Source organism: Cygnus olor, chromosome 27, assembly GCF_009769625.2.
Source record: "Cygnus olor isolate bCygOlo1 chromosome 27, bCygOlo1.pri.v2, whole genome shotgun sequence".
NCBI lineage: Eukaryota > Metazoa > Chordata > Aves > Anseriformes > Anatidae > Cygnus > Cygnus olor.
In genome coordinates this window covers 2,872,282-2,899,898 of record NC_049195.1, presented here as the reverse complement: position 1 = coordinate 2,899,898, position 27,617 = coordinate 2,872,282, and the positions used below count along the sequence as shown (strand labels likewise).

General features: G+C 39.8%; 1 long non-coding RNA gene across 1 annotated transcript; it reads left to right on the top strand.

Moving 5' to 3' along the window:
- The first annotated feature begins 710 nt into the window (after window positions 1-710).
- On the top strand, window positions 711-13,037 carry LOC121060611. Its single transcript, XR_005814892.1, has 9 exons — window positions 711-1,337; window positions 3,813-3,884; window positions 5,276-5,402; window positions 5,516-5,598; window positions 6,377-6,517; window positions 7,878-7,990; window positions 9,172-9,713; window positions 10,911-11,075; window positions 12,851-13,037. It is a non-coding gene; the product is annotated as an uncharacterized LOC121060611 (long non-coding RNA).
- The last annotated feature ends 14,580 nt before the right edge of the window (window positions 13,038-27,617 follow it).

The window sequence follows — 27,617 nt, the reverse complement described above, 5'->3', positions numbered from 1 at the left end:
AAGCAAGAACATCAGTAGCCCAGGTGGGCTTTGAATAGCTTCAGAAAGTAGGTAGGTGAGAATCTATTTATTACTTACTGTAGATCTCAGTAGACAGAGACTCCAATTAAGGCAGGAAACTGACATACTTAGCCAACTCTTTCCAAACAGAGGATGCAAAATGAGTGAATAAAAAATTAAATAAGATAATCTAAAGTTTTCTGCATTTACTTATGCAGTCTGGAACCATAATTCCTTTGTGATTTTCTTCTCATTCACTTAAAAATGCAGAAAATGGTGAGGAAGCATGTTATGTTAAGCTTCACCAAAGCACAGGTGATATATTAAATACTGTAGAAGTCCATGATCCAGTAGATAACCTTCAATTTCATTTACTATAAGACTTTGTTGCCTTTTCTTCTTGTGCTACTGAAACTGCTACAGTCAACACCATTACGCTTTAAGATCAAAAGCTGATTTACAGTATCTCACTTTTAGAAACTTGAGTAGTATTTTATATTTTAATTTGCCAATATCTGCATTCAAATCCATTTTGCTCTGTCCACAGAAGAGACGAAGTCCAAGATGTTGAAAGATAGATCATTTATTGTAGTAACAAATGTGCAGATTGTGTATATATTGAATAGCCAGAGGAAAGTTTAAAAAAAAAAATAAAATGTAAATTGCTGGTCGATTTTACACACCTCTCCTGACATCTAATCTAGAGTAGAATCTACTGTGGCTCTCATAACTCCTGCTTTCATTCTGAAGAACTCTAATTCAGTAGTAAGTAGAAGTATCAGCCCAAGGTAGTTACTGGAATATCATTTAAAATAATTTGGTTGGTAGAAGTAACTTTCTGTTGAAATATCTTATTGTTTATGTAACAGCAGATATAATTGGAATTTCAACAATTACCATATCTGCTTTCATGCCAAGACTGGTTAAATACAGGAGAAAAAAATTTTTTTTTGGTACTTATCTGTTGAAACTCAGATATTTCTATAACATTTCAACCCCTATTAAATTGCTTTGAAAACAACACCAAAAAAAAAAGGGGGGGGAAAAAAAGAGGAAAAAGACCCACCCATCATCAAAATTTCAAACTCTGGGTGCTTTCCAGCAAACTGTTCTTGAATGAAAACATTACTCTGTCTTCAGTTAAACATTGGCTCTAACGTAGACAAATTAGCACATTCAGTTACACTGCAAAAATCTTTAACTGTAGGAGAGGGGGAAAAACAAAGAAAAGAATGATCATAATCATTAGCATTTATATAGCAGCTCGGTAGGAATATGTGATTGTTAAAGCACAAAATGCAGCAGCTGGTACTTGAGGAGGAAACAAAACTGTAAAGGTACTTCTTGATTCTTTTTTTTCTGGAAAACTTGCAAAACTCTGAATTACTTGCATGAAGCCCTAATCTTGGCAAGAAAATAGTGCAATACAAGATGGTATGTATTCCTTCCCCTTGCATCCCTTCAGCTCCTCCAAAAAGCTATTTCTTCAATTAAAAATAAATTTAAAAATATTGTCTTAAAAGATTTCTTGAAGTGCTTTCCCAGACCTGCGTTTCGGTGGTTTCTTTCAGCATCTGTTACTCAAATATAAATTCTGTTTCGAAGTTAAGTCCTTGACTCAGGATTTGAATGCTTTCCCGAGCTTCGAAATGCTTAAAATTCAGCTCCAAATTTTCTGCAATTAGCATTATGCTTCAATCTGTGAAATGCTTGCATAAAAATCAGGAAAGCTGTAGAAAGAGCAGCAGAAAATCAAAGAAAAAATTCAAATATCGACAGAAAGACTCTTTCAAGGACTGAGGAAAACAAACGCTGATGGAGGCATTTAATTAATTAACTTTTAATACTTCAAGTTGGTGTTGATAATATTGGTGATAATTAAATTTTAAGACAAATTTTGAATTGGTGTGGAGATTAACTGCGTTGAAGTCATCAGAGCTACAGCCGCTGGGTTTATACTCCAGCCGCTTTGCTTTCAAGAATCAGGTGCAATCTGGTTTTCAGGAATTCGCAGTACTCTTAACTCCCAGCAACTTCTGTACGAGTTGAAAATGAGCCCAGCAGTTCTTACTGGAAAGTCTCCCTCTGACAGATCCCCAGCTGGTATCCGTTTGAGCATCACCTACAAGCTGAGAATTGGCTGAAGCCCACGTAAGAGGGTCTAACATTTTTATGCAACCTGTTTTTTAGGTTTTTGTGTTTTTTTTCTTTTTTTTTTTTCTTTTTTTCTTTTTTTTTTTTTTTTCAAGGGATAGCTGTAGTGGTCCAGAACCACAACAATATATAAATTACTGGAACACATCAGCATGGTGAAAGGACTTCATTGTTCACACACATCTCCACTTGACATTTCTGCAACCTTGTGTCATTCTGTAGCATATCCTCTTTGTATTAATAGCAATTTATCATTAATCCATTTGAATAATACTTTTTTTTTTTCCAACGGAAAGAGACAGAAAACATCTGCATATTGAGTAATATTAGCTACAGTTTGTGTCTCAAGTGAGACTAACTGACAACCCTCATTTATTATGACTGTGTAGGCTTAATTGGGTTGACGTAGGATTTGGACTTTGTGAAAGGAGAAGCAGTTTGAAGATCTTTTCAAAAAAAAAAAATTAGAGAGGGGAAAGAGTAGGGAGAGGAGCGGGGGAGGAGGAAATAAAAGAATAAATATGGAAAATAATGATGCTGAGATGTTCTGTTAAGGCCCAAACATTTAGGAGGTGTTTTAATAATGGTGCTTAAATGAGAGATTAGTTATTAAGCCATATGGTTTGTATTACAGCTCTCATCTTTTGTTTCCTGCTTACGCTGTCAAGCATTAATGTGATTGTTTTGATTCTTAATGTCTTAATGCATCATTCCTCCCGATGCATTAGGCTAATAACTTTGGTCCTCTTAAGGGCAGTGTCGCCATTCATTACTCTTCCTGTTTTGGCTGACCGTAGAAGTTGAAATGAGGGACTTAAAAAATCTCTACATGTTCCAACATTTATGGAGCCAGCACATTGAGATCATTGAGAAAATCTGAAGTGTATTAAAGGCTGCTTACTTCCACTGTGCTGATGACATACATGCAATGCCTAAGCCTTCCCCCAAGGCAATTTACAAGTTTTTCTGCTATAAGTGAATGTGATTTGAGTTTGTTGTCTTAACTCTGGACAAGGCTTCAGGTAGTTCTTTGTAAAACTACAGCAGTGTGTTTAAACTAACTGCAGTTTCTCTCTGTTTGGGCAAGTGACTGTATGTGCATGCAGTACATGATTTTATATTAAAAGATGTCTGTTACATATCGGTTCAGGTCACCTTTTAGGTAAAACATAACAGTAACAACTCAACAGTCCAAGACTCTGCCGGTCTGCTTTTCCAGTGCTGCTGCTGTTGAGAAGCTCTCAAGTCAATGTGTTCCGTTAAGATTGATTTTGGAGAGCATTTACAAAGCTTTGCTTTCAAGCGTTTTCCCCAGATGAGAGCTGGTATTTCCAGTATAATGGTCATCTCTGAGGCTGGTAGTAACCCATATTGGTCACCCTTCATAGCATAAGAATATCAGTGTCTCCAAGCAGAGTAAATTGGGGGCTTCGGTGGAGCTGATTTTATGAGGAAAAGTGTATTTTTTAACTATTCAAATAAATTAGAACGGTAGTGAAACAGGTGGCTTCATTTTCACAGGGTCTACTGCAAAGGCTTGAGCTTGAAATGATAATGTTTTGATAGATGCTAAAAGTTTTGTTTAAATGATAATGTTTGATAAAGTTGAACCGTAGTATTACACAAAACGTTTAATATTTTGTGTTGTACTTTGTCAGGCTAATGTAGCTCATCGAGTGGCACTTTCCATTGTTGCAGCCAGAGGTGTCCTGTTGGTCTGCGGATGCCAGGTAAGGAATTACATGTCACACAAACATTTCTGTGGATACACTCCCGCCTGCTATCAGACTTTGTAAAATTTTAAAATAATACTAATTCCTTTCAATTCTTAAATTGGGACAATTTTGGCTTGTTTTGCTGAATAAAACTGTAGAGGTATAGTGTAAGATAGAGGGTTTTTTTCATTGTCAGTGAGAAGTATGGATCTTCCTGAACTGATTAGCTTCTTGTTTTTCGTGGATTTCCAGTGACTATTTCCCTTAATATATTCAGAGTTTACTGCAATTTTTGAGTGTTCTCTGTGAATTCATGTTGGAAGGCTCTTTGCATGTTCAGAATATGAACTATAACACTTTACTGCACTTATCAATGGGAGAATTCTGTTCATGTCCCGTTGCCTATACAGATGTACCTACGGTTGGTTTTTAGAAAATAAATACGTTCATGCAAGAAGCTTGAAAACAAATGTGGAACAAACCCTTCCTAAGGCAAACGTGTAAGTGTATGGATGAATATTCATGAATGTGGATATATATATATATATCTCCACCTGAAACTCTGTGTATATTTGTATATCTAGAGAACTTATAGATGAAATACACACACACTAAATGTTTTGGCTGTTCCTACGTACATTTCATTATCTGCCTTTCCCTCTTGACAGCTCAAATGCTTTGTCATCTTTGTACAATGCCAAGAGCATTATTTGCTTGAGCATGAATCATAAACTGTCTTAAACATTTGGGATTCTTAAAAATCCAGTGCATTTTTTCAGGGGTGTTTTGACTGGCATGTTTTTCTAATGGGGTTATTCAAATTCTTTCTTTCTAAAACCTAACCTGCAATTTCAAATGGCGATAGCTTCACCTAATATGAGCACTGGTTCAGCCTATGTTCTGTCACAGAAATGATGCAGTGAATCATATGTGAAATCTGTAAATCACTTAGGAATCCAGTGGGATGAAAAGTGGTGCATCAATGTGAGATTATTGTCATTCCATGGTCACCCCAATTTATACAGTAGAAATAGCAAATGCAGCAAGGTGGAAGGAGGATGAAAGGTGTGACGAGCTGTTCACAACATTAAAATGACCAGTGTCCGCTAGGGAGTCTGTTATATATTCAACATGTCACTGAAGCACTTGTGTGATGGGATTGCATTTGAGAAAGTGTCAATATGAAAGACAAGTAAATGATTTAAGTACAGGATATACCCAGTAGTATTGTCACACAGACTGAAATTTAAATACACAGCAGATCACACGATGGGAAGAGCCAGGATAGAAGGTTTAGGGAGACATAACAAGTATGTGGGGGAAATGTTTTTGGAAGGAAATTATCCAGATGGTTGGCTGTTGGTGTGGGTTTTTTTTTTGTTGTTGTTTGTTTTTTCTCACCACAGAAATTTCCTAGTGTATCCACAAACAAGCTGGGTGTGTTAGATGCAGGAATGCAACAGACTTTCAAAGATTTTAAGGGACTGAAGCTGAAGTGTTCAACCTGTTGAGCAGGAGATGAACCTCAGACAGGTAATACAACATGCTGTTGGACCCAGCACTTGTGTGTTCTCAATTCAAAGGAAAGTGGGTTCTTGAACTTTAAATTTCTTGTATTAGTGTTGATACTTCCTGTTGCTTGGCAGAATATTGTTTTTTATACAGGGGCAATGGGGGTGAAAATGCTTGTAAGATGGAGAAAGATGATGGAGAAAGATAGAAGAACTCTGTGAGTATAGACCTCAGCACTGCCTCTTTCTCCTTGAGCCTGACTTAAAACCCAGCATTCCTTCCCCAGTGAATGATGTTTCTGTGGGCCAGGTCCTAGGTGTAGTTATTCAAAATCTGTGAAGTGTGAGGGCAAAAAATATTAATTGTTGCCATAAGTGGAAAAGACTCTCCTTTCCATTTTTTCCCCTAATGGAAATAATCCTGCAAATAATAATGCAATACAAACGTTGGCCCCCTGTTATCACCAAGGCAGAGAGGAAAGTAAGTATCAGACAGCACTCACTTGAAATCTGTTCAGACCCCTCAGTATTGCAGGAGGGGAAGGGGAAAATCAGATTCAAGGGAGGAGAGGGTTAAGACAGCCCCAGAAGCACAAACTGAAGTGGTAGGTTTCCAGTTGGGGATAAGGGCTTGATCTTCTCACCAGCCATCTTCACACAGTTCATCAGTTCTGCAGAGTGTGTCATTTCCCTAAAGCTCTGCACTCCCTTTCACCCACAAAATTGAATCTTGCACAGGTGTGGGCAGCATGTATAGGATTAAAGGCTTGTTTCCCCCAAAATCTAGACCTGTCTGTTTAAATGAGTGCCTTCATCCTGTGAGTCCTTGCTGTATGTGAGAGTTTGAGAGAGTTTGCTCAAGACAATAGCATTAAGTCATCTCCCACACTGACTCTACGTGGCTGAGGCCCTGGAGAGAAATGCTTCAGACTCTAGTGGCTGACGAATTAAACAATGAGGAATATATGCCAGCTCTTTCCATTTGCTTATTAATAGGTTCTGTGTCTCACGCTCCAAGGGGATTGCCCTTTCTTTTGAATTGCTAGCGGGGAAGCATTCAAGCATTCACTCAATGTAAATGGAGAAAAATGGAGAAGTAAAGAGTTTCGGGAAAGACTGGAGCATGTCTTCAAAAATGTAAGATTAGGGATCTGACTTTGCAGAAATTCTGGTATTCTTGTTTCAAGCAACCTGGCTCACATACCCAGGGCCTTTGGATATCAAACACCAATTATTTGCAAATTCAAATTTCTAATAGCCCTATACTATAACATTTGCTTGAGCTAGAAGATGATCCCAACTCTGTGCATTCATGGCACACCACAGTTTGTGAAATCTCTGCAATATAATAATGCTTGTTTAGATGAGCAAGTTCAGTGGGACATCTTGTATGATGACAGGACTATGGAGCTCCTAAATATTTTATCCTCTTCCTGAATATTCAGCAATTTCTGAGGATGGTTAATATTCTCTGTCACTGTTACTTGTGATTATGTCCCTGAGTTTTAAGCTCTTAATTTAATTTAAATTCATGGTTTTCAGTAAATCCTTTAGGTGGTTGTGAAAATCCTGGCATTGGGGTGGGTGTTTCCCCAAAAATTGTTGGCGGTTTAGCAAACAATTGCATGTTCATGTTTAGATCCCTCCGATTTCAGTCTTTAGAAGGCTTATTTCTGTCTATCTAAAACCTTTTCTAATGCAGTTGTAGGATAACTTAAGTTGTCAGGCATGCCTGAAAGTCACCTGCTCCAATTCCCCTCTCAAAGCAGGGCCACTAAAGTTAGATCTGGTTGTTCACAGCCTATGAACAGATTTATACCGATCGAAAATAAAGTAGGCATAATCCTAAATGAAAGACAAGATAAAAAATACGAAAGTTCTTCCATGTTCCTTTTTTATTAGAGACTTCACTTCTTATATTCCACTGGCTCCCAATGACTTTTTAACCTGGTTTTTAAAGGTGTCTGTGCACCTATACATCTAAATAATATTGTTAACTTGATCATTCTGGAATCCAAAACTTCATTTACGTTTGGAAATGGCACACATTCTCTCAGTCTATGTGCAGACTTCAGTTCTGTGTCAATAGGGTCACTTCCTTAACTTAAATTGTTGAAATTCTTCACATGAGCATGGCCATGGCTCTCTGGGTGATCACACTGACTTATTAGATAAATAGATAAACTTTTAGGTGATGTCAGTTATAGCTGAAAAAAAAAGGTTGAAATCTTGAAAGAAAATTGCTAAGAGGTGATGTTGATTTGTTGTTTCCCAATGTGCTCTGGCACAATATTCTCTTCACACAGTGTTTATAGGAAACCCTATGCAGATATAGCAGTAATTTCATTTGCTCTGCTCTTATTTGAATGACAGCAGGGTCATGCACAGAACTGAACTCGTAATATTTGAAGGGAAGTTTTTATGAAACGGTAGCATGGTTTGCTTCAGGTTTTCCAAAAATTACGTAACCCTGTTGTACTCTTCTGTGTCTTTGTAGGACCTGGTACCAGGCAGTTGTTCACATCTACTTTTGTTTGCTGCGCTGGGCATCCGTGGGCTATGTGAGCACAAACTGGACAAACCATCCATACCGTTCTTCATATTGCATTGGTAAAACTGTGACATCTAACAAAGCAGGAAATCCAATGAGTTAATTAAGGAAGAATTGTCTATGATTTCCTCTTACCTTTTATTTCCACCCCCACCCCGCAAAAGTCTATGCAGTGAAGCTGCCTCTTGCCCCTTGTGCCAGAATGATTAATGGGGGGACCACAATGAGGTCAATTAGCTGGGGTCGGCTTGAAGCTGAAAGGTGGAGTGTGTTTCTTTATTGAACGCTGCATTCACACTCCAAACCGTGACCTGGACTACAGTGATTTATTACAGGGGCAGTGTTTTGATCACTTACCTTCAGTACCTTACCTTGGCTTCAGAAATCAGGTTTTCACTGTCAATTAAAATCCAGGAAAAGGGATTCATTCAAAAATCTGAAATGCGCACCCCAAGTAAAGGATGGGGAGCCTGAGGATAGTTTTCAAAACTGTCTCTGTAAGCCTGGCAGCAACAAAGAAATTAGATCATATTCTGTGTCTAAGAGGAAAAAAATCATCCATGGCTGAACTTTTACAGCCTTTTTCCTAACTGAGTTGAAACAGAGGAGCCAAATCTGTCCTAACAATTTTTGTAGAGGTGCTAGGGAAAAAACTCTGCACTTAATACATATGTGGTTGTGTGGCAGAAAGGGCAGGAAAACAACCCGTTATTTTTGGAGAGTGAAAAAATTCTCATGTGCATATATAAGGTATTTATTAATGAATAATGTTTAGCAGTTATGGGGCATCTTTCAACAGAGGATCTTGAACTATGCTACATACGCTAATGAAGCCTCTTGATGATGTAGTGGTGAAACAAATAACTGCTTGTGCTTGTTGTAACGGTCAAACTAAGATATAGAAAGACTACATTATTTTGGTATTTTTTTGATCCTGAAAGCTGCTGAGTCCCCAGATTAACTTAAACAGAGGCTGTTTGTGACTTAACCGGAAGACTTGCAGGATTTGTCCAAAAATACATTTTGTTTGAAATTCATTCACTGTAATAATGAATCATAGCTTCTACCTGGTACTTTTAATTCTGTTGGCTGCAAAGCACTTCACAAAAGAGGTCAGGAATATTGCTTATTTTGAGAAAGGGGGAATTGAGGCACCAGGGAAAGTGATTTTTTGTTGTTGTAGCCTCTGTTCCCACTTCTTACCATTTGCCTATGATACTCCAAACATTTGTTTTCTTAGGGCTCAAATATATTATCTTACAAAATATCCTTAATGCTAATGTTGCAGCAGTCACAAAGCAGCAAATTGTTGGAAAGGACTGGCAAGAAGAAAACCATGGATGGCTGTATCTGGCAGAGGGGGGAGAAGGCATTTTGGTTGCCCAAAAACGCTGCCGTTGGCTCTGTTTGTCCTCCCCTTCCTTTCCCTTCAGTTTGAAGAACATTGCACTCACATCAACCTCATCCCATCTTGTAAAGATAATGGTGAACAAAAATCTACTGGAAGATCTTTTGAAGGGGCTTATTCGACCTCATGACTACTGCTTAAATCATTTCTGAATTCAAGATTCTGGTGCACAAGCCCCTGTATGCAGAAGTAGAAGAGAGTCCCATTCCCAAATGCCTTTCAGCCAGAGGCTGGCATTTTCCAGTTGTGCAGAAAGGAAACCTGCAGTTATTTTTGTCTCTGGAAGCCCAAGGTTATATTGACAGAGGCTGTTTAGAGGTAAAACCACCCAGCGAGGGAAATGCAGTGAGCCCCAGATTTCCAGGTGACTGATGGTAGGTTTGGGCGTTCGGTCAGAGTCCCCTTTACACGGGCATACTGAAAGCACACAATTTAACAACCTGCTTTGTAAAGATCCTGAAATTCTTGTGTAACTGTGTAGAAAAACGCTTTGATAATATTTTCTAAGCTGTTTTTGGTTTGTTGCTGTGTTCCCTCGTATCTCTTGCCCAAGCCTAATAATTAGACACAGAGAACACCTATTAGATAATCAGGTCCATCCCTCCCCCTGTACTCCCAGCAGATTATTTTTCCAGTGCATCATCCAGAGAGGTTTTAAATGACTCTTGCGACAGACAACAAGCTCTCATGGGGAGGGTGTTCCTTCTAACAGCACTTTCCATTTGCATGGTGTGTAGCTTGCTCACAATACAACATAGGTTTTAAACTCCTGGAAGAAAAGGATGTGGGCATCTATTGCAGTGCAGTAGTTTTATTTCTCTGTCAATATCTGTGTTACTCTAATGGGAACAGAACGCCTTCAGTGAAAACAAAGCAGCACGTATCGATAAGCAGTGTATTCTGGTACCTGGACACAAATTTGACCTACATCTGTTCCAACACTCACTGTCCTTTCAGGCAGTTGTCGCACCTTGCCAGCTTTACATTACGAGCAGGGTTCACATGAGACAAGCAGCACAGCTTTGCAGTGCATTCATGTTTTGTCTAGGGTGATAGGGTGGGGATGTTTGCTTACCTAAACCTCTGCCATTTGAAAAATTATGGCAAATCAAATGCTTGCCATAGTGGGCAGGCTGTTGGTCCAGAAGGTCCATTGCCTCTGGCAATGTTCAATACCAAATGTTCCAGGGGAAGATGAAATAGCCACAGAGCACCTGGAGAGCTGCATAATGCCGTATGTTGTTACATGAGGCTGGAGTTGGCATTTGGAGCTTTTAATGTAAGAAAACAAGCAGCATAAATGCACGTAGTGCTGTATGGCATGTAAAAGGCAGCAGAGTTTCTTCAGATAGCTTGGGCCTTGTTTTGGTGGGTCTGCAGATAGATGCAACGCTATCTTTCAGATCAAGATCTAAATATCAACTCCCCAGTGGTAATTGGGTTACACCCTGAAGTTTAAGGCTTACCTTAGCTTGAAGAGATGTTTAGTATTGCTTGTTGATGAATCAGTTTAATCAGTTTGCTGTTTTAATCAGTTGAATCAGTTTGCTGTTGATTCTGTTTTCCTACAGAATTTTTTCCCCATCTGTGGTCATCTGTAAATGGAACAGCTCACGGTCCTTGCTGCGTTTATCTTCTCAACACCTCTATAACACAGAAGGTATCGCCCCCGTTTGGAGTAAGTAATGTGAGCGGTGGCAGGGTGTGCCCTTGAACTAAGACTTCCTATTGTCTTGGTAAGCATTTTAGCCATTTGCCTTGCAGTCTCATTCCCTAACTTGTGGAGCATTAGCTCTTTCTTGGGTGTGAGGTACCTATTGTTAAATTTGTGCAGAACTTCTGTATCATAGAACAGAATAAATCAGATAATGCTAATAATTTACAGATACCATTTAAATGAACTTCCTCTAGGATTTATCAATAACAGTACAATACCAGACAGGTTTAAGTGAGATCTAACTCAAGAATAAAATTCTACTATCTATGGGCAAGTCATTTTCTTCAAGACAAGTACAACAACATTTTTCATTACATTTACTTGTAAATTATTTCCTCTTCTAGACATTTTTTAGGCCTTTATTGTGATTGCAGAAGTTAAAATATGAGCCTTTAAGAAAATAAAACTTCTCTGAAACTTCACCTTTCCTTGTAGATTTTAGAGTAATTTATATGGCATCCTATTTTATTCCTGTAGACTGCTGTTGACTCAGTGCCTATTAATTTTTATAAGATTTTCTCCATGACGCTTTGTAAGGTAGAGACATATATTTAGTCCCTGGACTGGTAAATTTTAATGACAATTTTGCATGCTTGACTTAATTCCTATTTTTCGTGTCCCAATCGTGCATATCCCTCACCTTGTCCTTTTAGGGCTTGACTCTTGTCTTTTGAGTCTGATCCAATAACACACATAAGTATATAACTAGTCCAACAGATGTTAACATAGGGTATTTTTGCAAGGCATGTTAGTCCCCAAATCCAACTGACTTTCAGTGGGACTTGATTCCAATCTGCCCCCTTTGCCTTCCATGTCAGAAGTGTTCTGATACAACGACTAAAAGAGCTATAAAACCAAGGAGGAGAAAGAGATCTCTTAGGGCTAGTTGAAGCCTTCTGGAGTCCTGTATTAAGTCCTACAAAATGCTCAAGAAATAGTACAAAAGGAAATAGTTTTCCACTACTGTTGATACAGACAAAAACATAATGAAAAAATAAGATTTTTTTCACCTGCTCTCTAGAAAGTCCTACCTCCTTGTGGTTGCTTGCACTTAAATGCAAGTTGCAGTTTGGAACGGGGCCAGCATGCTCAGTGTCCTGCAAGATCTCGCTGTCGGTGACAGTGTTTGCCAAAGGGCTTTTATATTGGTGCTGTGATGGTCTGCTTAATTTAGGACTCGGAGACAGAAGGAACTAGTCACAGAGTGATCCAAATGCCAATGAATGGGATGCTTCTGTTAAACTTAGTCTTTCGGCCTCAGAGGTGCCATGGAACAGCTATAAAGGCTCCCTATATTTTCTAACAACCCAATGCATTGGGTTGCACCAGTTTTGAGGCAGGATTGTCCTACCACTGGGAGCTGGAGAAGCTGAGATAGCTTGGTTAATCCAGTCAACAAGTTTACTATTTCACTCACTTGGCTGAGAGGCAGGAATCTTGAATTCCAGGTTTGGAATTTTCTTGTGACCATAGGACTTATTTTCCCTTCAGAATTTCTTCTTGCAATTTATTTCATGTGGCCTGACATAATGCTCCCTAATCAGAGCCTCTGAATACTACTGCAGTGGAAGAATTAATTCCTAGTAGGACATTAAGGAAGGAGTTGAGGTAAAACCCAAGTTGTTTTCATCGCTCTAGTGTTACTTAGTGGTTGAGTAGTAAAACACAGACTTGGGGGCCCAGGTAGCCTTCTATAATTGTTCTACAAAAGCAACTACGAGTTTCCATTTCTAAGGACTGTTCAGTGGTCTGCAAGCCAGAATTTTCAAATTAACCCACTCTTTTCCATTACAGCAAAGACTATCCTGATAGACTGCTGCTGAAATACCTGTATGCTCTTAGGACCTGACCCTGCGTGTTTTCCTCATGTGAACATTATTTAATTGGAAACAGTACTGTAAATAGCAACAGTTCATGTGATTACATGAGATTACATCTTGTGATATTGGGAGGGAAAACAGCATCCTGCTGGTGGAAACAAACAAAAAGAAGCCTGAATAGTAAATAACATCATAACGGATTTTCTATTTTGTGACATTCCTAGACAATTTCACTGAGGATTCTGTTTAACAATTAAATTCCATAGAATTGCCTTCAAGCCTCATACCTAAAATAACCCATGGAAAAGATCTAATTCAAATCCTGTAGGTTTTAGAGGGGTATTTGTATACATCCCTTTTGCATTTTTCCCTAGTAACCTGTATAAGTCTTATCCCAAAGGGAATGTGAATATATGTAAACCTTCATAGCAGCAGGAAAATAAAAATAGAGTTGTGTGCCAAATTTTCAGCAAATATAAACTGGTTTAACTCTGTTGAAGCCAAATAGACCAGTTGACTATCTGCTTCTCGGTTCACAAAGGAAAGGTTCTCCCCACTGCACAGAAGAATGTTGCTTTTGCATTGCTGCAAATGGATTTTGTCACTTTTTGTTTTTGCTCGGTGTACCCTTGAACGTGTCTTGTGCCTTTGTCTGTGTGGGCACAGAAGCATACTTATAGCTTCTAGCGATCTCTGCACATATACAGTGGTCTTGTTTTAATATTTAATAGCTAATTGGTGTGATGATCAAGGGACAGACGAGGGAGCACTCTGACATCTGATCTCTTGAACTGATTACACGCACTTTGCACTACATGTTGTTTATCATGGTCAGGCTAATTTCCTTCACTGAGTGCTGATTTCTTTCTTGCAAAGAAATCTCAATTTGGGGCTTGTAAAGAGATTCTTTCCATTTCTGGAAAAGGATTCCAGTGTGCATTGGGCTCCTGTTATTGACCAGAATTTCCAATAAAAGCAGGGCAAATTCTGTTGGATGAATAGAATCGAATATTCTTCTTTGCCTGAGCTCGCTCTCTCTGTTAAGGTTTGTTCTGTATTCACTGTCTCTGTGCGTTTATTCATTCCCCCTCTTCCTCTATTAGCTTTCTCCTATTTTTCAGTAGAAATTTTAGATTTCAAAGCTCCTTTCAGACTTAAAGAAAAATAAATAAATCCACAACCAAATGTAAGCTGCTAATCCTAACAGGAGAAGAAGGTTTTCTTTCTTTCATTATGATGTTGATGATGATTATTATTATTATTTGGAAGAAGGTGGTGAAAAAGAGAGAATTTGTCATTACTGTATAATTTAAAATTGCACAGCCTACAGCCCACAAAACAGAGCATGTAATTACACACTTACTAGAGGTAACAGCAGTGCTGATAATTATTCTTTACACAGGAGAATCTCGCTGATATCCCAGAGTCGGAAAGTGGGAACTACAATATCTTTAATACCATCCTTAGAGACCCTCATAAGCAGAGGAGAAGTATGAGGAGGCACACAGGGTCCAGAGCAATATCTTCATCGCGCCAGAATGTCAGGGGCTTTAGTACAGCAGAAATCAATAGATTCAAGTACATTTTTTTTTAAGGTACAATATTTTTTTTATGACCCTACCTAGAGAAAGTACAGCAAAACCAGAGGAACAGCAATGGTATGAAACAAACATTTTGAATGGAAGCCATGTCGGTTTAGAAGAATAGTAAGCTAAGATTTATTCATTTATTTATTTATTTTTAAGGCATGTTCTGCTGCAAGGATGTGTTAACTCTTTCTGGGCTGCAACCCTAAAATTTCTTTGGCATTAAATACCCAGATTATTTCTCTACCACCATTTTTTTCTTAAATATTGTACTCTCTAGCTGTTCTCTGTCTGCCTTATGTAGCATTTTGGCCTCCTTGATTTAAATAGTTATAACAATTCAGAGTTGATCTTACATTTGGCATTTAATTTGATGATTTTTAGTGTGAGCTAGAAAACAATCTGATGAATAATTTTCTACATCCCTATTTTCTAAGCTCATTTAAATCAGTGTGATTTGTTGGCCAAATATCCCTCCCTTTATTTACGGTAAGTGGTGTTTTATTTTGCAAGTAATTCATTTTACTTTTAAGGAACAAACTGCTATTTACTATGAAAGCAAATAGCAAAACTTGCTCGTGTTTTGCCATTTTACTTTGCCCAGATGACGCAAAGTGATGCGATTTTAACTGTCAATGGCAATTATTCATGTAGGGAAATTTTAAGGTAGTGTATTCCTATACAGACGTACATTATAAGATAGACAATCTGGTGGCACCTAATTTTCCTGTGCAGTTGGGTCTCAATCAGACTGATTGCCTTAATGGAGTTGGAGTAACCGCTGGGCTGCTCTAACTTAAGCCATCAAGTTAGGTCTGGAGTGGCTGCCCGGTGTGATTCAGGGAGGCTTCTTGATGGTCTCAGTTCTGCCTGAGCAGATCTCTGTGTTGGTGAGAATCTGGGTCATGGTCACAGGGAGTCAACGTGAGTAATAAAGTACATGAAGCAGTTGGGGAGGAGTCAGGGGACATAAAGTTAATTAAAAAAATATCTGTTCCTAATATCCCTAATAACAAACTTAAAATGGCATAAAGATCTCAGAAGTTGGTTTAAAAGGGAAGTCAAATTCTTCGCTCTCCATGTTTGGCATAAACTGCTAGCTATTATCACTTGAGTGTGTGATTATTTGTAAGGAACTTTCTGTTATTCTTTATATTTCTCTTATTGTGTCTCTGTATAGGGGGAAGTAGAATTCAAATGAAAAAACTTGCATACGTCCCTTGTACAGTGATAGTTGTTCCAGCTGTGTCCTCTGTTTTGGGGTTCTGAGATAGCAGCAGCATTTTGGGTTTGAGTCCTAGTTCTGGCTCAGGATGCCCATGTGCTAGTGCTATGTCATTTCACTGCTCCGTGCCTCAGTTTCTCCTGTGTGAAGGTCAGTAATTCTGTCAGCGTTCAGCATGGAGGTTTGGGGTTTCCCCTTCTAAGGAAAGCAAAATACATCACACGCAGTATTTTGAACCAGATCTGAATTGTAAATGATTTAAAAGAACAAAACAGAGGAAGCCCAGCCTTGTGGCATTCAAGACACAAATAACACTAATGTTTTATTTGTCCCAAATCTTTGACATGGGTAAAAAATTAAAGCAGTTGAAGACCTTGACTCTTTATGCCTAACAAAGTAGGATAAGTGGTCCTCTGGTAACTGTAAAAGAGCAACTAATGTCTTGCAAGTTTTTAGGACTCTTCTTGAGGTTTGTTAATAGTGATAGATCTGAAATGAATCAGAGTGTAGGAAGACGGAGCGATAAATATATATTTTATATGCATTGAAGACCCACAGGAATCACTCAGAGATCTTTTGTTTTCTTGGTAGTTTCTTAGGGTCCTTTGTGTCATAATTTCTAGGATGTGGCAAAGATGAAGAGGTGTTGAATATGAGAGGTCTGGATTCAACTTCTGGCTTTGCTACGGATTGCAGGGGTGACCTTGAGTACATTCTTCATTTTGAGACCTTGGAAATTAAACTTACTCTGTTGTGTTTGTTTTTGTTTTAATCTAAGTTACTTGAAATATTCTCTGGGCTGTGTACATCCTTAATTTAACCTATGCCGGTACAGTGCCTAGCACAACAGGAGAACAACTAGTAGCAGTTCACAGGTGACAATATCTTAATGGATTATTTCTCTCTCATCCTTCTATAGTCTTCAAAAAACATCAGCTGAATTTTCATGTTTCTACTTGTTAGTCAGAGGCCAAATTATTATAATTAGTAGGGAAATAAAGTATCAAGGAATAACACGGGCTTCAGTTACGTAGTGTGTAGGTCAGTGCAAGCACCTTCTCTTCCACTTGTCTCAAATACAAATGCACTTTTAGTAACTTTTGAATTGTTGTATTTTTGTTCTTAGTTGGCAAAATATTTAAGTGCCTTTCCAGAAGGAGGTCTGCATGGGAAAGGGTAGAAACTAATTTTCTTTAAAACTTTCCTCAGAAGTCATCCTGGGAGTTTTGAAAAAAAAAATCCAAGGGCACGTGGATCTGGTTTCTGTCATTAAGTTTAGAGCAACAGTCTCAATTTGCTGCTCACCTGATGATAAAACGTCTGGTGGCACATGAGAAGGTGGGTGGATGTCCAAGTATTTGATGGGTTTGCTCAGCTCAGGTGATGGAAGCATGCCTGTGACAAGGGTTATGTGAAAGGTATGTTCAGCTACATGATGGGAAGCACCATTCCCATTACGACAGCGTGGAACCACTGCCTTGCTCTTATTTTGCATCTCCTGGTGCTGCAGCAAGAGATGAAGGCCAAAAGAGTGAGCATCATGCTGAGGGCAGGAGCTGTGACAGGTCTTTTGTCTTCGCTGACTTCTTTGCATTTCAGAGTCAGATAAGCAGTTCCACTTTTGGTCTGTCCCTTGATATTTCTATCCTCGTCATCTTGGACTATCTGAGTCCCCCCTGCAGTTCCATGGCTAAAGCTGATCCTTTTTTCTTACACTTTCATTGAAGTCTGTTGCCAAAAGTAAGGTGCTATTAACATATTCATGCATGCGTGCATCTATTGTGATAGTTGATCTGATATCTCTCTTTGCTTTTTCAGCTGGCTTGTGTCTTCGTGTTTTGTGATTCCCATGTTATATTCCTAATTATTATTATTTCACACTTCATAACATTTTGGTAACTAAAATGCTCTAGGGTTCAAAACTTGTCTATTACATTTTAGCCCAGAGGAAACTTTGCATGCAGTTCCAACTTCCATCCCCAAATATGAATTTATATTGGAAATTCTGATGGATCCTGCCTGGGATTGGTGCAGCTCTGATAGAATATTGTACTTTGTTACACATTGAGATGGGATATTTTCTCCCCCCTTCCTTTCTTTTGTGTAAATCTGTTTTCACCACAGGAGCACATGCTGTCTCTTCTGGCTACAACACTACTTACTAATTCATCGATTCATCTTTAATGAGGCCCCCTGCCAATGTTTAAATAGCATTCGGAACAAAGAAAAAGGCAACATTTCCAAAACAGCTGCTTCTCTCCGATCTTGACATATCAGCCCTTCAGAATTTCAAGTAAATTTTTCCCCCCTAAAGTTGGTAATTTATAATTTAGGTGTAGCTTTATAATTAATTGTTTGCAGGATGGAGGAAAAAAATAGGAAGAGAGAGGAATGAAATAAAAAAAGAGTAAAGTTTCCCTCGGGCTGTTATGATACATGAAACCAACATGGTTTCTGTGGATTGCACTAGCATTGCAGATATAACAGTGGGAGAATTCTCCTTTGCTGCCAAAATCATTTGTTGTACATTGCAAGTTGGTACAAGGACATGACAGAGCAAAGTTTTTCTGCCCGTTACATACAGCTTTACTATGTCGAATAGCTCAACCCTTGTCGTACTTGAGTTGACTTCATAAAGTGCTCTTAACAGGAAGGTGCATTGCCTTGGTCACTACTGTTGGTTCCCAGTTTTCTGAGGACGCGCTGAAAGCACTGCTTAATTGTGTGGGACCGGGAGTCACGACCACGAGTACTTGTGTCACACTGAATTTTGACATGCAGTTAAATTCGTGTGTTTTGGAATGAATTTGGGCTTTCTGGTGGCGGCCATAACAGGAGCACTTCTTAAGTTCAAGTGCCTCGTGTTCCTGGAAAAAGCTATTCAGATCTGTGACCTGGAGCTTACGGGCTCCATGTCCCACTTTAACTCTTCGGCCCCTTCAAACCAGTTCATTTTCCTGCCCCTGAGGAGTAAATGAAAAGGTTTTATTCTTGTTTCCTCACTCTTGTTGAATAGAAAAGGAAAAATAAGCCAAAGTGATTGAATTATATCTGTTTGTTGTGCCTTGGTCACATCTAAGAGTTTTTGAATAAATGATCTTAGGGAGAAAATGAAGGATGAGAACAAGCTAGCTAAAATTCAGAACTCCAGAAAAAATCCTCTTGACTTTGAGTGGAGGCTTCATTTCCTGGAAAAAAAAAAAATGTTGTCAATTTTTCTTTTAAGCTATTTGGTTAAAATGAAATAGTTTTCATTTTGAATTTTTCATGCTTTAGAAGTGAAACTGAGGCAAATGTAGTAACCGAGTATAATTTCAGTATGAAAATTCAAAAAATGTTCACTTCTAGGAAACATTTGTTAACACTTTGAAACTAAATTTTGAGAAATTTATGATATTTTAGTTGCATTTTTCAGATACAAAAAATTGTCTGTTATAGTAATATTTAGACACACAACAAAATATGCATCTATTTTTCCCTTGTACAGGGTATACCATGAGAGAACAAGCAGAAAATAAATGAGGCAGAATTTAAGACCATATGCAAGCAATGGTGCCCCGTGGTGTCCTGCTTGTTCTGCAATGAACTTCTGAGGAGCAGAGCTCAAGATTTTCATAGCCCTGTACTCTGTACAGATTGCAAGGCTGCAGACCTGGCTGGTAAATCCTGGCTTAGATCTGGCAGCATAGTGAAAGTGATGGAGAAAAACCTGTACAGGATGGGTAAGGCTGGTCGTTGTCTCTGCAGCGCCGTGACTTGATATGCTCTGCAGTCTTTTCTAGGGACTTCTTTCCTCTTAAATTTCTCCTCAGGTGTAAGAGGACCTGCCTGGCTGTAAATCACTGTCAGTGTACATTGCATTGCCTCTTCTGGGCTTGACTCCGTACGTGCTGCTGAGCTTTCCCAACTTCAAGCGGTCGGAGCTGCTGTGGCAGCCCAGGCTGTAGACTGTCAAGTTTTCTGTTCCAGTCCAATCCCCAGCGCTGACCAAGGTGGTGGAAAGCACATATTAATGTGAGAGTTTAGAGCAAACTGCATAGTTTTACCTGGACTTGCTGTGGCAGACATTCCCCTTCTTTCCTTGCACCAGAGAACTGCCTTTCCTCGACCACAAGAGATGCAGATAAATCGCTGAGTATTTTAATACTCTCCTGCCATCCAAATTGCAAGACCAATGTTGGCAAAGTAGTCCCAGTCAGAAGAGGGGAAACCCTTTGAAAAGGGAGAGAACATTTTACACTTGGATTAATGTCACACCTAATTCAGTTTCCAAACTGTTGTTTCTCTGTTAAATAGCAGCAAAAGTCCTACAGCCTCGGCATGCATATGTGCACATGCACACACACAGACTTGCCTAGAAACAACAACAACAAAACAAAATGAAGGCAGTTTGGAGGCATTTCCTGGGAAAAAGATTCATGATTCTGTTTCCATGGAAGCGACAGCACATCCCAAGTGGCAGTGAGAGCTGACAGAGCGCAGCTAGGAGAGTTAAAGTGCCATCTTCTTCCTAGCAGAGTAGGGGGGGCAGAAGTGGGGGGAATTGCTTTTAAAAAGAATACAGAAAAATTTAAAAGGACAGATGGACATACGGTTAAAATGAAAGTCTGTAGATCAGGGCTGGTTCTCAGCTCTGCCATGAACTTCCCGCGTCCCTTTGAGCAGCTCACATAAGGCATCTTCCAGCGCCTGCTCCAATCAATAATTGATTTCGGTGGGCACTAAATCAGAGCCATAAGCATTCTGGACAGTGTTCAGCCTGTTGTCTTTGGCATCCAAGTAGTCTATGACATTTCAAGTTCAAGTCCAGTTTAGTTTGCCTGTTGATCTTCTACTCTGCTTAGCAATAAAACACTCACTATTTTGCACAGTTTCTGAGCTAGGCTAGGGCTTTTAATATGTTCCTGTTCAGATCTTTATGCAAAAAATGTTGGTTAAATCCAGCACCAGTGACTTCACAGAACTAAAGATACAGCACCTAGATGGATGTCTATCACTGTCTTCAGATTTCAGATACTTAAATTTGTCACTGTGCTTGTTGTTTTTTTTTGTTGTTGTTGTTTTAAATTTTAGATATGATGAGAAGTGTTAAAGAAGTTAAAGAATGAGAGAAGAGTGGGAAGGGATAAGGATTTGGGGAAGAAAATCCCTCTAGGGTGTGCTCAAATAGTAGTGATGGCATTGAAAATTCCTTCTCAGTACCCCCTACAAGCCACAGCCGTGTTCTCATGTGATGGGATCCAGGGTGAACTGATTTTAGAAATGAAACAGTGTGAAAGGACAGGAGAATATCAAACTACAGCTCATTACAAATATCATGCATGCTTTTGTTGTGATCCCCCGTATTTTACTTTATAATTCTGCACTTCCTTCAAACTGAAAAAAGTTCAGTTGGCTCAGAAAAGCTTTGTGATGTTTTAGGGCCGTCGAGTGCAGATTGCAGCCAAATTCTGTTCTTTTCCAAGTTGGTTTGTCCACTGCTTAGCCTTAGCCTTACTCTGAGAAAGGCTTTGGGAATCCCCATCTTTCACCTTCTCCACGGCTTGACTACATTTCTTCCTGGAAGATGCGCTTTAGTGAAGCAAAAGCTGGTGAGCTCAGTGCATGGCTGGTTGACGAAATTCTCTAGCCTGTGCTGTTCTGGAGATTTGGCCAAATGATCCAATGGCACTGACTGGCCTCAAAACCCAAGAAATAACTCTACAGGCTCCTGGGCCCATGCAAGGACTTTTGCAGATCCCCGTTAATTGCAGTGGGTTTGCACGAGGTCTGGCCACGAGGACTTCTCTGCATAATACAAATGAAACCCAGTCTGTCGGCAGTGCACGTGCTTGCTATTCAATGCATTAATTAATACGGTTGTTGAGTTTCAATCCTCTTTCAAAGCACTTTAACTACTGCTACGTGGATCTAACTAGAAGGCAGGGCCATATGCAGCAGGCATGGCAAATAGTTATAGTGCTCTGCTTTTTTTGTTTTGTTTTGTTTTAATGGTTTCTGGCAATGCATCGCACTGGGGTAAGTGCTTTGTTTCTCCCTCAAGTGGCACTCACCTCCCTAGGGTTTCCATATGAATGCTTGAGAAGAACGTCCACTTGGGTTTATTTTTGTTCTGTATGTACTATGCAAGCTTTTGGCTGTCTTTGCCAAAGGAAAAGGCAGGTTACCGCTACTTAAAAGAAATATTTTTAATTGCATAGTATTGATTTTCTTTTTTCTTGCTGGAGTGCGTGTTCTCTTGTTGATGGATGTGGCAGAATATGGGGCTGGATTATGTGGATAGATTAGCACTGGGATAACAATACAAATGAATTAAAACCCATTCAGTGATTTTGGTGGAAGTATGTTGGTCTGCCACCTAGAATTTGGCTTTTCTTTTGATTCACTTAATGAAACGCATGTGCCAGCACTTCCCTCTTTCTCTGTCATATTTTCTGCACTGCTGCAGCACCCCAGCAATACAATGCAGCCAGCAGCACCTAGGCACTGAGATGAAGGCTGGAGTTGTGCCTACCCTAGCTTATGTGTTAGGTTCTTCCTCCTGTTGCACCCTGTGACTTTGGAGGATACAAGGTTAGGGGAGATAGTCATAGATTTTTCCTTTGAAACCCCTCAGAAAATAAAACAAGCTGTAGAGCCCTTAGCATCCCCTGCACACCTCAAGGGGAAAAGAGGAATTTTGCAAATGCTTGGACAGGTTAACACAGAGCCATGGAGTATAACCCTTTCCTTTATCATGACGTGTTATGATAATGTGCAGTTGAGAGCTGGTAAAAGACAAATGCATGGATGTTGATACAGGACCAGGGAGTTCTAAAATTGTTTTCACATTTATATGTAAAGCAATTACTGATTTTTTTTTCTCTGCCTCATAACCTGAGAAGTGGTGCAGACATACAGGAAGTCTTACTTTTTATTTCACTCTAGTAGACTTGTAAAACATGCAGCTCTGGTGTACAGTGCAACAAGAGTCAAATGAAACTTGAATTTTTTTTTTATTGCATTACTTGTAGCCCCATAATGCAGGCAGATACGTTTAGAGCAGGGAAGGGGGGAAGTGAAAGACCAGCGTGTTCTGACAGCTGACTGTACAATCATTTAAAATCGATCTGTATTCATGATGATCAGCATATCAGTCCTAACACATGTATGCTTCTCTCTACCCTGGTGGTTCTGATCTGTCATATTTAGGGCACCGGGGAATGCGATTTTTCACCACTTGTTACTTTGGAAACTGCTTAGTAAAACACCCCTCCAAGCCTGCATATTCTTTCATGGTGTCTAATTAATTCATTTGCAGAGTGTGTGTTTCTCTCAGTGCTCATTCTGCAGAGGTGCTAAGTCTTGTAATAAGAGGGAGAGAACCTGAACAGATTTGTTTTCACATTCTCTGTTTCAAAGCTGATTGAATCAGACCCAGCAGCTCTGTGTTGGAAAAAGAGGTGTTCTTGTAGACTAACAACAGTGCTTAGGTCAGGACTATGCAGAGCCAAGCCCTCCTCGTGCCTCACTTTGCTCCTCAATCCCTGCAACATATGCTCAATGCTGTCAGCAAAGGTAGGCACTGCTTGACAAGCAAAATCGAGACCTATTTGTGCTCAGGTTTGTCGGTAGAAAAAGGCAGGTTATGCCACAGCCACTTTGTTTGCTCAAGGAAAGTGTGCAGATTTCTACCCAGAAGTGGAAACTAAGGGAAAGCCACTGCTACGTCTGTCAGCAGTAATTAGTAATCCATTACCTGCTGCCAGTCTATGGCTTGTGGTTATGTGTAGGCATTTGGCGAGTGAATGTGATAGTTTACAGCCTCCATAAAGGGATAGGGCAGAAGTGAAGGTGAGCAGTGATGTCTGGCTGCATCTCCCATCCATTTGGGGGCTTTATACTTGGGGTTTGAAACCTGATATCACAATTTTGCATGAAAAACCAGAAGGAATAAGGATGCAAGATGTCTGCATTCTGATTCTCCGGAGCACCTGCTTGTATTGGGTCTGAACTCTGTTGCTGTAAGGGTGCCTGCCCAAAAGTTTCAGGGGTAGATGGACTCTGCACTGAGTTTGGGCTGCCATTGCTTGACCATCATTTTTAAGGGCCAGGAAGACTCTCAGAAGATCCCACCTGAAAGGTATTGTTTGAACGTGGTATCTCTGAGACGTGGGTTCATAGCTGGATCCACGTCCGTAAGCATTCCTTCATTTGTGAACATCAGTTATTTTTAGGATTTTAAAGTCCTAAACATGGCTGTATTAAAGGCATAAAGCTGCTTGTGAGGGGTTTGTCTGAAGATCAAAATCTAAAATGTTTCTTCATTTTCTCCAGAAGCAGGATGTGCTGTATCCTAAAGCACTTTGGTAGTCTCTGTAAGCTCTATGCTACCCTAAATAAATGTACTTAAACGTGCTGAAAGGCACCTAATCAAACAAATTAGATGGGAAAATACTTCAGAATATTTCTTCAACTTTTAGACACCTTCTGACATATGCACATGACTGGTTCAAGTTGGACTGTATGTGCTTATTTTACCCTGATCATATAAAGGCATTGTTAGAAACATACGTGATCTAGGGTGCCTTTCTGGAGGAGGAGGAGGCAGGAGGGGGATAGTTGGCATTGGGAGAGTCCCCATTATCAGGGGTATGGGTTTTAGAGATCCTTCTGAGAAGGCATTTTTAAATTTGTAAAGCCCAAGGCTTTAAAAAGTGAGGGGGAAAGGCTGTTATTAACAACAACTTACTGTGGAAAAATATTTGCGTAGATAAAACATTTCACTCAGCCTGTTAGGACGAGGAATAAAACCCTTCTCTTATCTGATCTTATCCATGATTGCTGTTTGGCTCTTCTCATGCAGAGATCTCAAAGCATTTTGCAAATGAAGATGTAAGTTGTTATCCTTATTTTATACAGGAATGGCTGAGAGAGAGAAACGACTGCACCGCAGGACCACTGGAGACCTGGAGCTCCAGCCTGGGTCTCTGCAGTCTCAGTCTAGTGCCTCATCCACTGGATTCTGTAGATACCATTCTTTTAAGGTCGAAAATCTCGTTAGAATGTATTAGCTAAGAGGAAAAGCAAGGTGGAGAGGTTATTGGCAGAGAAAGAAAAAAGAAACACAATACCAAACTTTGAGAAAGCAGATCTTGGGTAAGGAGTAAGTGGGGAAAGTTTTCTCCATAGCTACAGTGAACCAAAGTGATAGAATCTGACAGTAACAGAAATGTAAGATGCATCTTCTCTGCCTGAGAGTACTGAAAATTAGAGTGAAGGAGTTGGAAATAACTTCCAGAAGCAACTGTGTCCATTGCTTTTTCAAAAGCATAGTGGGCATTTAACCTGCAGCCCTTTACTGTGCAAGGGAAATTTGCACCTTACTTATTTGTGTGCTTCTGTGATTATCAGCAAGTGCCTAACCAACTTTGCAAACCGGAGAATTCACACTTAATGCCTTAGGAGTCTGCTGTTAAAACATGACCCCTCGTCCTTGTGCTCATTTGCAAATCACCTGACACACACTCCATGTACAAATGATGCTGATGGTTCTGCTTCTGCATATTCATAGAGTGCCCATCCAGGTGACAACATATCTTAAGTTTCTGAGACTAAAAACGTCACTCTGGGCCTGGCAGAGTGTTCGATTTCGTTCCAGGCATAAAGTAACAAATTGTCTTTAATGGCAGCATCACCAGAAATAGGCTTCCGTCGCTTTTTCATGTCACTTTCAAGTGCATCGTTGATGTTTTTATGGAATTTTATTATACAGCTTGTTATGCAGCAAGAACAACCATGCCAGGTTCTTGGGGATCAGCAGGCGGGGGGGGCTAAGCTATAATAAGAACTCATACACTCGTGGTTTTAATATCTTTTACTTCAAAGCAAGGAGTTGATGTGATCTTTCATCATCTCAGCTGTTGTTTACCAGCTTCCTACAGATGCTGTTTGAACTAACAAACCCCACATTTCCTGGTTGGAGGGAGGAATTCCCTCGGTAGTTGCAATCCGTTCACTTGGAGGCTTAGTACTCCTGATTGAATGATGCCACTAACAAGAAGGGGATAAACCATTTAAACGTTCAGTATCACCTTTCAGTCAAATAATAACTGGCCAAATTAGTTTGGCTTAGCTTCTCAGCCCTGCTCCTTATTTACAGCTCCGAGGGAAAACGACCACCGAGTCCAGGGCTGTATTTGGGGTCAATTTGCTCCATGTATCAGAAACAGACAGACGTGTTCCTGATACAAGGGCTTCTCTTTGGCACTGATCTATGAACACTATTTTGTTTCCTAGCAGTCTTTTAAATCAGCTGAAATCTAGAAATTACAGATGAGGAAAGAGCTGTGAGGTCATCTGTTCTGAGAAGATCAGAGCAGGTTCTTTAGTGCCCGTGATTACAGTGGGTGAGTGTCTGTAATGGAGAAACTAGCAGCAGTCCCAGACTGGTTCCATTTCTTCTTCCTCTACCTCCTCCTTTTTTTTTTTTTTCCTTTTTCCCCAGCCCATCAGCAGAGCAGTCCTGCTACAGAAGTCAATGAAATTTTCAACCACACTGAAATAAGTATACTGTAATAAAAATGGGATGAGGCACGTGTGTCCCAGCTTGGCTTTCCAAATAGACACTGCTTTCCCTTTCAGTGAGCAGGATGGTAGCTATACATGACTTCTTTCCCAGCTACTTATGTCTGAAAACCCATTCCAATCTCTTTGTGTGCTTGTATGCATGTTTATGGTGACAGCATATTATTTACCTCCAGAGACTTCACAGCCTTAAGCTTGTCCCTGTCCCAAGTAGCTGATAGTCTGAGCAAGGAAGCCTTGGGAAGAAGTGTCTTGGGCAGTGACTTGCTCGGGGTTATGTAGCAAGTCAGTGGCCGCAGTGGGAAACAGAATATGATTCTCTTCTCTCTCGGTTTTCTCAGTTTTTGTTCTTTTCTTGGTCTCTAACCCACAGGTTTTATGGAGTTTTGTTGGTGAAGAAATGCACTTTGAAGCTGAGGTTTGTGATGGACCTACATTGTGTCCTGCAGGGATCGGCGCTGCGTTGAGAACTGGCTGCAGCTAAGTGGGGTGTTGTTCTCGCTGCCGTGATCTTCGTAGTGCTGAAGAGTAGCAGGGGGAATGATCATCATTTTAGACTTATAGGCAATTTTGTGTATTTTTATTTATATGCTTACATATGGTTTTATATAAAAAATCCCACGAAGATGTGAATCAGGAATTGTGATGCTCTGTAGGGTGTAAGTGTTACTGAAGGGCCCTAATCCCCTTGGTTGCACCAAGCACACTTCTGGAGCCTCTGCAGGGTGCCCTCCTCCCTTTCTGAGCATTTATGTGGAAAATTGTAAGCTCAGAAACCACTTTTGCATAGCCAGCTGAAAATGCCCCTTTTTGGGTGCTAGCAGGTTACAATCAATACCTCATGTTCTTAGACTCTTGTCTCCATGCAATTTTGCTGAACAAAAGTTTAATTGACCTGAAAAAGAAATTTAACTGATTTTCAAAGCCATCAGCGCACCTAGTAAAAGAAACATTCTGCAGGGCAACTTCCATGTTATTTCTATGCTGAATTTCTGTTTTGTTTCCCCTGCCCAACAGTCACCTCTTAGAGCAAAAAGCAAAACCACCGTGTTGGATTCTACCCTCCTCTTAACATTTCCTAATAAAGCAGCATTTGAAAAAGAAACAGAATTTTGCTAAGAAGCTAGTTTGTGGGAAATGATGGAGAGGGCTACTTCATACAGATCCAAGAATAATTTTTCCACTCTTCAGAATGCTTGGCTATTTAGTCTGTGTCAGAGGCATGGGACCTTTATCAATCAAAGACTGACTTTGTCATTAAATGGAATCTGTGAGTCGCACTGCGATTAAATTCCTTGTAGGATCCGTGAAATAAGGGTCTGATTCTCAGCTACACTGAGACTCCTTTGTGCACCTACAGTGGC